This window comes from Natator depressus, chromosome 24 (genome assembly GCF_965152275.1).
Source record: "Natator depressus isolate rNatDep1 chromosome 24, rNatDep2.hap1, whole genome shotgun sequence".
NCBI lineage: Eukaryota > Metazoa > Chordata > Testudines > Cheloniidae > Natator > Natator depressus.
This window is the reverse complement of record NC_134257.1, coordinates 6,453,511-6,464,848: the sequence shown is the minus strand read 5'-3', so window position 1 is coordinate 6,464,848 and position 11,338 is coordinate 6,453,511. Positions and strand designations below refer to the sequence as shown.

General features: G+C 53.4%; 1 protein-coding gene across 1 annotated transcript in view; it reads left to right on the top strand.

Moving 5' to 3' along the window:
* Positions 1-1,234: 1,234 nt before the first annotated feature.
* Positions 1,235-11,338, top strand: part of SV2A (synaptic vesicle glycoprotein 2A) — a 50,862-nt gene continuing 40,758 nt past the window's right edge. The window contains exon 1 of the mRNA XM_074938650.1: positions 1,235-1,451. The gene's annotated coding sequence lies outside the window, so the exon portion shown is untranslated. The remainder of the gene's footprint in view (positions 1,452-11,338) is intronic.

Here is an 11,338-nt window from a genome sequence, read left to right as displayed (position 1 = left end):
CCAACCAACCAAAAAAAAAAACAAAAAACCCCAAACCCAACCCACTTCCTCCTTTCCAAGGGAAATGAAACACCATAACGAAGAAACTTTGGTGGCTGATTGAAAGGTAAGCCCTACTAATGCCCTGGAAGTTGGAAGGTTGTCGCACTGTTGCAGATCGCAGTTGATCTTCCAAGCCCACTGTGCACCCTGCATTACTCAGGTTTGTCTCCGCAGCGGGAACTCCAGCGGCAGAGATGCGGTGCCGTGATCCCCATCGTGTCAACTATCCTGCAGCGGCTGAAGGGTTTTTTTCCAGCTCTGTAGGAACTGCCCCTCCCCCAGCGGTGGCACCAAGGTCAACGGAAGGATTATTCCATTGACTCGGCCACCTCTACCCCAGAGGTTAGGCTGGCACAGCTGCAGCGCTCAGGTTGCCTTTTTTGCACCGCAGAGCGATGGAGCTCTGTCAGTCTAAAATGTTTAGTGTGGGCCAGGCCTTAGGCGGTGGCTGTGTGCAGCTCATGCACAGAGGAAGGATAATCCCGCAGTTAGGATGCTAACCTAGGATCTACAAGACTTGGCTTCAATTCCCTGCTCCACTACAGACTCTCTGAGTGACCTTGGGCAAGTCAATTAGTCTTTCCGTGCCTCAGTTCCCCATCCTACCTCACGGGAGCGTGGTGAGGATAAAATAACTCCAAGACCGAGCCGCTCAAATACCCCCAGTAACGGGGGCCAGAGAATCTAGATAGTTTAACTCTGCTGTATTGAGATGTGTAATTCAAATGGCTAACATCAAGGATTTGGGTTTGTTTGGTTTCCCTCCCCCCCCCCCACAAAAAAACCATTGATTCCTGTTTGAAAAATCACATTTAAATGCAGCGTGCTGTGTCTCTGCGGTTGTGATGGGCGGGGTGGGGGGGGCGCGAAAAATTGCGATAGGTGACTGCGAGCATCTCCGAGCAAAAACAAACACAAACACAAAGTATCTTTCTGCTGCTGCCATTCCTCCCAGCAAAGCTGTCCAGGGGCAGCTATCAGCTGAAACTGACTAATACTATACCATCAGTCAGTCTCACCTCCTTCAGTGCATTTCAGTGAAGCAGGTTAAACTGAAATCTCGTCCCTGACGGAGGCAACCTGATCTTGCAGAAGATTCCCACACGGATGGGTAACCGGCTGGGGGAGGCATTCTCTTTTTTTTTTTCCTGGTTCATTAAAAAAAAAAGACAACCCCTCCTCCTTCTCTGTTTCATTTTCTATAGCAGCCGGTCCTGCCACCACCCTTCCCTGGGCTGTTACAATGGACTCTCCCAATGTTCAGTGTGTGTGTAGAAGGCTGCGATGCTAATGCTCGTTCTGGTACCCATGAGCTATTTCCTTCCTGTATCCCTGCCAGAGCATCCTTCATAATATCACGCGAGACAGATACTTAAAGGAGGGCTGTGGCAGAGCGGAGTATAGACCAGGTAAGGAGGAAAACAAATGTCTTTGTAAAAACAAGATGCTTTAATTAGTATAATTGGATACATAGTTGTTGATGTAGAAAGGTTTTTTGGGTTTTTTTCCCCCCTCCCCCTTTGGTGTGGCCATTTTGTCCTGAAAAACCTTGCCTCTAGGTTTTGTCTGTCTTTTTATTTGTGTATGAGTGTTAATAGCGTCCGGTCATCTCACTTGCCCCGATTATTCCAGCTATCCTACAGCTTGGCATCTATGCAGATAGATCTTTGGTAGGTTGGGTGATGGGCATCTCATTGGAGGGATGGTTATTTATATCGATGAAACCCACACGTCTTGAACAGGGGAAGAAATCTGTACCGGATTTGGGAGCGGGTGTATGTGTTGGAAAATGACCTTGGGGACTGTAGATTTAAAAACTCTCATTATCTATCGTCGCCATGGTTTTTGTTGGTCTATGAGGAGGTCTCTAAAAGAACGGGGGTTTCAAATGAAGAGAAATCACTTGTTAACTCAAGTCCCAACCCTTTCCAATCCAACCAAACAAATCGTCTTTGGCACATTTGGGATTTATAAGTGTGTGTTTAACTAAACCACTCTTTTAAACCCAGGAGTAAGTACTGTATTGATCAACAGCTCTGATCAAAGAAATGGCAAAAGGAAATGGGTTCAAAAATAAATAACCTTGTCTGGAAACTGCTGATAGTGTTTATTTGCTGAGATGCTCAGCTTAAATCTTGGTACAGATTTTAAATAGCAGCAATGCATTTATATGCGTAGGAGGGTATTTTGGGGGATTCCAACTTTGACGATGAAATGTCTGCTTGTAGATTCTCTTAAAATCAAAACTAGCTCTGGGTTTAAACAGCTTCAATCCTTCATAAACTGCCTTGACACAGCTGCTAAGATTATGGCTTTAAAAACCATCGTTTCTACCAGGGAGGAGAAGAGCCTATGACCTTGTTCCGATAGATCTAATTACATCTAGATTTCCCCTTCTCCCTTGTCGAGTCCCTAAGCGTACAGCTGCGTCGCAGTAAATATAACTGCCTTGACATGGCTTTAGTGAATATCGAAAGGAGAAAAGGGACTGGTGAGGAGACTGGAGATGGTGTTGGCTGGGTGAGAATGACCTTGTCATAAAGAAGCGGGTCACATTGTTTTCTTCAAGGACGCTAATTTGTTTATTTAAAACTTAGCACCTTTCATCCCTTCTTGTATTATTTGAGCCCGCATAAAGGAACTTGGATGGGGTTGTTCAGAGAGGGGGAATGGGCGTAGGAGGTAATTTGTGTTCGTTAAAAGTACATTGCGTCGTTCATTCAGAAATGAGCTGTCGCCAGCTCTTAGAATCATAGAATATCAGGGTTGGAAGCAGGGCTGACTCCAGGCATCAGCTTTCCAAGCAGGTGCTTGGAGCGGCATTCAAATGGGGCGGCAATTCGGCGGCAGCCCCGCTGCTCTTCCGGCCGCCGCGGCTTTTGGGCAATTCGGCAGCGACTGCTTGGGGCGGCAAAATTGGTAGAGCCGCCCCTGGTTGGAAGGAACCTCAGGAGGTCATCTAGTCCAACCCCCTGCTCAAAGCAGGACCAATCCCCAGCTAAATCATCCTAGCCAAGGCTTTCTCAAGCTGGGCCTTAAAAACCTCTAAGGATGGAGATTCCACCACCTCCCTAGGTAACCCATTCCAGAGCTTCACCAACCTCCTAGTGAAATAGTTTTCCTAATATCCTACCTAGACCTCCCCCACTGCAACTTGAGACCATTGCTCCTTGTTCTGTCATCTGCCACCACTGAGAACAGCCGAGCTCCATCCCCTTTGCAACCCCCCTTCAGGTAGTTGAAGGCTGATGTCAAATCCCCCCTCATTCTTCTCTTCTGCAGATTTACATTTTTAATAGCCTTTTCGAGTCGGTGTGTGTGAACGTGATCTACCTGGGGAGAGCAGGGATACGTACAATGTGTACGGATGTGACTGTGGCTCGCACACAGAGAATGCAGAGTCAGCACTATCTATTTTTGACTCCCCAGTTTGCATTTAAATCCTGCCTTCTCTCTCACACTCACACTCACGCACACACAATCTCTCAGAAGATGCATTATCCCAGCTGTCTGCTTTGTAAGTGCCTGATCCACACATGCACTGGCCCTGCTCTGCAAAATCCCACTGGCCTAGGGCAAGTAACAATTCCTCCCCTGCCCTTTAGGTGAGTGAATTACATAGAATCATAGAATATCAGGGTTGGAAGGGACCTCAGGAGGTCATCTAGTCCAACCCCCTGCTCAAAGCAGGACCAATCCCCAACTAAATCATCCCAGCCAGGGCTTTGTCAAGCCTGACCTTAAAAATATCTAAGGAAGGAGATTCCACCACCTCCCTAGGTAACACTTTCCAGTGTTTCACCACCCTTCTAGTGAAAAAGTTTTCCCTAATATCCAACCTAAACCTCCCCCACTGCAACTTGCTTACCCTTGGTTTCTCCGTCCTCCTTGGAAGGGTGAGCAAGTAGATTGAATGGCTGGATGTGTAGGTGATATGGCCAGGCTGCGCTGCTTGCTCCCACATCCAGGGTTGACGGGAGGTGCAGCCATTATTATTTTAGAAGGGCTAATTTTAACTTGAAATCATGCCCCCCCACTCTCTGACACACAGTACATAAATGGCCAGGTCTGTTTCATCCTGCTTGACTTACACTTTTATTCATGCATTTTTTTCTCTCCCCTTTCCTCCCACCCCATCTCTCTCTCTCTCTCTCACACACACGCACACGCACACACACACACACACACACACACTGTTCTCAGGTGTGTTTGTGCTGCCGAAGATAAAAATAGTCTTTCTGGGGGAAGTGGCTGGCTGGCTGAGAGACTTGGCTGGCTGGCTGAGGGATGCGTTCCTGAATGTATCTTCCCTATTCCCTCCTGAGATCTCACCTTCAAACACATCCCGTGTCAGTGGAGCTGTACCCGTTCATGCCAAGGGGCCCAGGCTGGTTTTTTCATCCTGGCTTGGCTCCCGTTGGCGTCAGCAAGAGGTAGGCATGTGTATTGGGCTGGAGCGTTTGACCACTGCTCTGGCAGTGGTTTGGTCAGGCCCTGAAGGGAAAGGAGAGTGGGGCAGTGGTTAGAACAGAGTCCTGGGAGTCTCTCTAGCTTTGCCATGATGCTGGGCAAGTCACGCCCTTCTGTGCCTCGGTTTCCTCTTCTGTAAAATGTGGACAGTGACCCCACCCTCACAAGGGGCATTGCGGCCTGAATTCGTTGGTGATTGTAAAGTGTTATGAGCCCCTCAGAGGGAAGTGGCTGGACGGGGCAAAGAACTGCTGTGGCCGTTTCTGTAGCATGTCTCCTCCCACTGCCACGGGGTCCCTGCAATCACTCTGGTCCCAGCTTTGTCACTGGGGGTGATCTAAGCGTTTCCTTGGCTGCAGGGGGGATCCTCGGTGAAATCCGTTTGTACACGTCTCCCTGTCAGACGCATCCCTGGCTAGTGACCCTCTGTAGGGGGCATTCTGCACCCCTCGCTTTCCAGTAGCCTCTGCCAGCAGGCCCTGCAGATCCAGTTACCAGCCTGCTCAGCTGTAGGAAACAAGCAGGCCTGCCTGTGAGACCTGGGGGAAGAGCCCGGCTTAGCTCTCTTCTCTGCAGTCCCTCACAAGCCTGACCTGCCAGCACTGCCCCAAGGGGAACATCATTTGCAATGAACGAGCTGAAGCTTGTGAAGATCTGGGCATTTGCTCGTCTTCCAACCTGCCCTGCCCCCCCCCCCCCCCCCCAGCAATTCGAGGCACAAACGCTCCGCTCTCTCTAGCTGCCGGCCTGGATTCTGCCAATATTCATTGCTCCTTCAACCCTGTCTGGAAACATCTCCCTGAAAGTGACCGTGAATTAGTACCCCGCCACACACTGGCCTGTCTGTCATCTCCGCAGGGGTCTCAGCACAGCAGGGCGGGATCTGGTCTTCCCGTCCTGCAAACATTTTTGGAGAGGTCGAAAAAAATGTCCCTTGCCAAATCAGGATGAAAAGTCCATCTTGAAAACTTGCGCAAACTGACAGCTTGCAAAAAAAAAAAAAAAAAAAAAAATCTGGCTTGGGTCAACTGCCACATTTTCATTTTGGTTTTGACCATTGTTAACCCCCTATGCTTTAGCGTTCATTTCAAAACAAAAAAGTTATTTGTCCAGAAAACGGGAATTTTTCATGTAGAAAAGGTTGAAACTCCCCCCCCCGCCCCCGCACACACACACACACACACACACACATACACACACACACACACACGCTGCCCCTTTCCAAACCAAAACGTTTCTGCTTGGAAAACTGGCATTTTGCTGACAACAACAACGACAAAAAATTAACTGGAAAATTCCCAGCCTGCTCTGGGTTTTTTGGGACTGGCAATGCAGTGGGTGCCCAGATGCATTTCAGAGCCTGGGTGAGGGGCGAGGCTGGGTCACCAGGCAGGGTGCTCTGCTAGAAGAACGAGATGGCGCTGCGACCCCTCTAGGAAAGGCTCTTTGCCAGCACAGCTCCCCCACTGAGCTTAATGGCCTATATTTTTGCTTGGCTAGGGACAATTTTTATTGCCAACCAGGGCGAAAGGCAGGAGGGCCACTCGCCGGGCTGGGATGCTTTTGGCTGCCTAAGCAGAGCCCTGCGTGGGTACAAAATTGCGGATTGGATGTGGATGCCAAACATGGTTTGTGGATATCTGCAGATTTGCAGGGCTCTGTGCACAAGAGCGCGCCTGCCCCCCGCGTTAGGTGGAGTGTGCAGTGCCTGCGGTTTAAAGACCCATCCTCTTACGCAGTTTGGTCTTCTGCATCCGGCTCTGAAGCTCCTGAGATCCCAGATCTGGGAGCCGCTCTCGACCCATCTCTGATGGTAACTGCCCCTCACCGGGGGGGTAGGGATAAAGCACCTGGAATGGCCATGTCCTTTTCCCTGCGTTAGTCAGCATGGGTGCAGCTTAGGCAGAACTGATCCGATTTAGGTTTGTATCTCATGCCCACCACCATGGTCTCTGGGTGCCACACACCCAGGTCTCCCAAGGCGGAGTTGGTGTAGATGCTGAGAGCTGGGGAGTAAGGTTGCCAGCCCTCCAGGATTATGTCCTGTGATGAAACCTTCAGGAATATGTCCAATCAAAATTGGCAACCTTAGTGGACGGTGAGCCCTCAGCAGCCCAGCTGCTGTGTCCGGACCAGCTAGTTTCATCCCTGAGCAGCGAAGGGAGCAGGGTATCGTGGGGACCTTTATTTAACTGTTTCCTCCATTGCCCTGCACCTCGGGCACCAGTGGAAGCTGGATGTGGGAACACGGCCGCTCTGACCTGGCGATGGCAGACACCCGCTCGGCACTGGTGTAAATGGATGCAGGGCAGCAGCCCAGTGTGGCTCCGTAAACTTACTCATACCTGGCCCGCAGTGGCAGCAGGGTTGAACCCAGGCCCTCTGGATTTAATGGCACGGGCCTCTCCGGCCTGAGCTCAAAGGCCCCTCTCCAGTGTCTCAAGGCTGTAGCAGGCTCTTTGTGGCCCAGGCACCCACCAGAAGGGGACAGGTGGGCGAACCACGCAGTGGCCACAAAATGGTGCCAGGCCAGGCTGTGTGTTATGGGACAGCTGGGCTCAGTTGCTATGCGTGCGGGTCACTGCTGGCAGGAGGTGTGTCCTGGGGGCTTGTTCATTTTGTCATGTTTCTGACAGAAAACCCCTCGCCCTCCCGCCAGCCCTCATGTTACTGCGCCTTGTGGGGCGGCCCCTTCCCCAGGCTGGAGGGGCTGGCGTGATCAGACCATGTGCTGGGGGATGGGCAAGGTGGGGTGACCTTCTCTGTCATGAGGGCAGGGAGATCTATGGGGGACAGGACTGGGCAGGGGCAGGGAGTTGTGCCTGTGGATCCAGGGCTCCCAGGGCCATCTTCACAGCTGCCCCATGGTTCAGGGGCTTGGGTAGCCCAGGCAGGTCTGTTCTCTCTAGGTTTGACACAACATGAGGGACAACTCACTGGCTGCCCCACCGAATCCATGGGAAGCTGGGTGCTGGGCAACCTGAGAGATGCTGCAAGCTGGCTGCATCACTCAGGGGGACATGGACCCCCTCACTCCCATAAGGCCACAGACTCACTGGCCAGTAGGACTAGGCAAGTCCCCTAAAGCAGCTACTGGCCACGCAATGTGGAAAACCCCAGTATGTGAAGGGTTAATGCACCTGCAGGGTTCGGATTAGCTCTGTGACAAGCAGCCCTTCGTGTAAGCCCAGGGCCTCAAGGGCTCCAAGGTGGCAAAAGCACCATTAAGTCGTGAGCCGGGTTAGGGTCCGGTGAGTCTGTGATCTGTGTTTGCCCCAGGGGCTAGACGGCGATGGCAAAATGCCAGGCTTCCTCTGCTCCGGCTGGTCTCCTGCTCTGGCCCCCTTCTCCCGGAGACTTGGGTTTGTAACTGGGGATCGGCTTATGGGTTTGTTGGCCTTCGCGCCACTCCTCGTGGATGTCTCTGTTTCCTATAGCATGATTGGCAGCTTCCTTTAGGGAAAGTGGTGGAATGGCAGGGAGCGGGGCCCTGCAGGGCAGGGTTGGGGTGCACTGGCACAGCTGGGTGGGTGGGTGGATGGGCCTCCAGGTTGGGATTGAGGGGCAGCGGCAGAGCTGGGAAGCAGGAGGGGGCCCAGAGCTGGCCTAGCTGAGGGCTTGTGGGTTGGGATTGAGGGGGGGAGCCCAGGTGTGGAACATTAGAGGGGGCTGCAGGTTGGGACTGAGGAGCATTGCAGGGCTCTGCTGCTAGGGAGAGGCCCCTGTGATTCCCAGTATCCTTTAAGAAGCATAGGAAGTGAATACCCAGAAATGTGCTTTTAAATGAGGTTCAGCTTGGGAAACAAAGCCAGGCCGGCCTCTTCTCTCTCTCCCCCCGGCCTCCGCCCCGTGCCAGGCTGCAGCTGGGCCTGCGACCCCGCTGAGCGCTTCCTGCCATGCCCGGAACTGCTGCAAAGCCGGGCCCAGCTGGGTGCACGTGGGGCAAACTAAAGACAATCCCCCCATGAGCATCAGTGGCGGCGTCACGTCCGCATGCGTGAGATCAGCATCCGCCCAGAGTAGCGCTCTGAGCTGCAGATGTCCTGCCTCTCGAAGATGGTTGCCACCAACCATCTGCCCATGTGTGGGTCTGGCGGGGCCGTTCTCCCCCTGCAGAATCCAGATCTGCCCCCCCCCCGCCCCCAGCAGAGGAACGGACCAGAACTGAGCCGAGGGCAATGCCAGCTGGCCCTGGGGGAAGCTCCCTGCTAGGGAGAGCTGTTTGGCTGTGAATTCGTGCTGCCAGGGTAGCAGCATATGACTCCTTGGGGAACACAAGCACTGCCAGACTGGCTCCGACCCCAGCTCCGCCTAGCCCAGTAGCCGACAAAGGAAGGGGTAAGAACCCCACAGTAGCAGAGGTGGGATAATCTACCCTCCCAGCCCATGGGTCTCACCCTCATCGGGAATAGGTAACAGTGGGCTCCAGCCCTGAAGCGTGCGCTTCTCGAGAGGTCTGCGCAGCACCCAACAGGGCCCTGGTCTCAGGTGGTGGGGACCTCCAGGTACTGCTGGAATGCCCCTGATAATCCTCCCTCTCCCTCTCCCTCTCTCAACAGTATCTAGGGCACTTGCGGCTTGGATGAAAGATGTTCCTCCAGGAGTGCTGTTTCTGCCCCCAGGGGAGTTTGGGGGCAGGGGCTGGTTCTGGCTGGCCTGGCGCTCCAGCTGGCCCTGTCTCAGAGGGAGAGGCCCTCTCTGTGTTACTGGCTTTTTGGCGAGCTAGTATAGGTGTGTGGGGCAGGCTGTGGGCTGGCCAGGGCTTGGGGAGATGATCCCTTGGGCAGGGAGCTTTCATAGTACCAGAGGGTTAGTAGGGACTGCAAGGATTTGAAGACCGCTACCACGTCCCCCTCCTTCATCTCCTCTTTTCCAAACTAAACATACCCAGTCCCTTCAGCCTTTGCTCCTACGGCGCTGGCATTCCAGCCCCTGGACCACCTTGGTCGCTCGCCTCTGGATCCTTCCCAGTTTCTCTACATCCTTTCTACACAGCGATGACCAGAATTGGATGCAGCCCTCCAGGACTTTCTCTGGTGCCTGCTGGGGCTGAACTGGCCGACCCCGCTTCCCCGCAGCAGCCCCTTCCTGGTGAGGAGAGAGGGCGGCTGCGCATCCTTTAGGGCGCTGCAAGTGTCCCCTGGCAAACAGGCTGGGATCAAGGAGCCGCTGCTCCCTCGCCCGCCACGGTCTGGTGCCAGCGACAAGCGGTGTAAATAGACACAGGGTGGGGCGGAAAACAGCCCCCTGGAGAAGGGACGTGGCTTGGCCAAGGTCAAACAGCAGGGCCCTGCTGAGTCTCAGGCCAGCGTGCTGCCCGCTAGGGAATCCTTCCTCCCCCATTAGCCATCCCTGCTGTCCGTAGCCGGGTCCTTCCCCCACCCGCTGTCCCCTCCTCTCGCTGGGGTGCTCTGTTGATGCTCCCTGTGGAACAGCTTTCCCCCTCCTGGAGACATCCTGCTCTGAGGTGACGGCTCGCCAGACTGGCCTGGACAGCACCAAGCCCCACTCCGCTAGGCCCCTGGGCCAGCATGAGGCTGCGGGGGAGCGGGGGGCCGGTTGCCAAGCCCCTGCTTGGAGTCTACAAGCAGGAAACGGGAGCTCTTGCCCAGAAGCCATTGACAGCCTTGTTATCTGTGTGTTATCTGGTGCTCTCCAGGCTGTCACCAGGGCTCATCTCCCCGCCCTGGCCAGGTCCCCGATCCCAATCGCACGTCGGCCTCCCTTGTTGCCGTTTTCCCTCCGACGTAGGACAGCAGGGAGTGAGGCCGGCCTGGCGGCAAACGCGCTGGCTTGAGAGGAGGGACATCTGGGTTCAAGAAAAGGTTCTGCCCCCGACTGCCTGTGTGATGCTGGGCATGTCTCTTCATCTCGGTTCCCCCTCTGTACGATTCCTCCTCTGCCCTGTGTGTGTGAGGCAGAAGAATAGAACCCAGGAGTCCGGAGTCCCTGGACCCCGCTATTTCCATCGTGGGCAAGGTACAGCGACTGGGTCATTTTCCCCTGCAGGCATTTCAGAATGCTCCAGCCTCAGCTTGCTAGGGCTTCCCTGCAGGGGCTGAGCTGGGGGGCGTGTGTTGCAAATCGATTCTCATATACCTCTTGGCCATTCATGAACTATCCCAACCCCCTTCCCCTATGGCTATTGGGAAAGGAGGGTCTTCAGGCCAGCCTAGAAATGATTAAGCTTTGCTCTCTCTGGTCTGCCTGCCGTATCATTTATAATCGGCATATTAAAGTATACAGTGGCAGGTTTATGTCCCACTAGCTTCGGCTGGCACAGAGTTGTTGGCATCTCTATTACAGCCAATTGGTCTGTGATTTGTGTGTAATAGGGTCTTTGTGCCTTGCTGGGATGTTACCGTCCTTTTGCTTACGCGAAATCCACTTCATATTCCAATGCAGGGGATCTTCTTCAAGAGGCTTGTCTCGGAAGAATGTCCCAAAGCATCTCCCAAATGTATTGGCCAAGATTCTCACAAGTAGGTAGGGTGAGCTTGAGAGGATCACAGGTCTCTGACTAAGTCACATCTTCAAAGGAAATCAATGGGAATGGGGCGTCTAAATCTGGATCCGGGCCCTGGCTGGTTTTGTAAATCCCATCCTTAAATCCTTATTGAAGCTGCTAAATAAGTCTCCTGATTTTTCAAGTACGGAGTCACCCAGCAGCTCCTATCTGAGGCCAAATGGGGGCTCTTGGGTCCTCAGCACTTCTTAAAATCAGGCCCCTTATTTAGAGACTTAACTGGAGATCTAAGAGCCCAACTTTCGCCACCGCTCTTTGAAAAGTTTCCTCCCCCTTAATTAGAAGGCTCAGCCCTGTTAA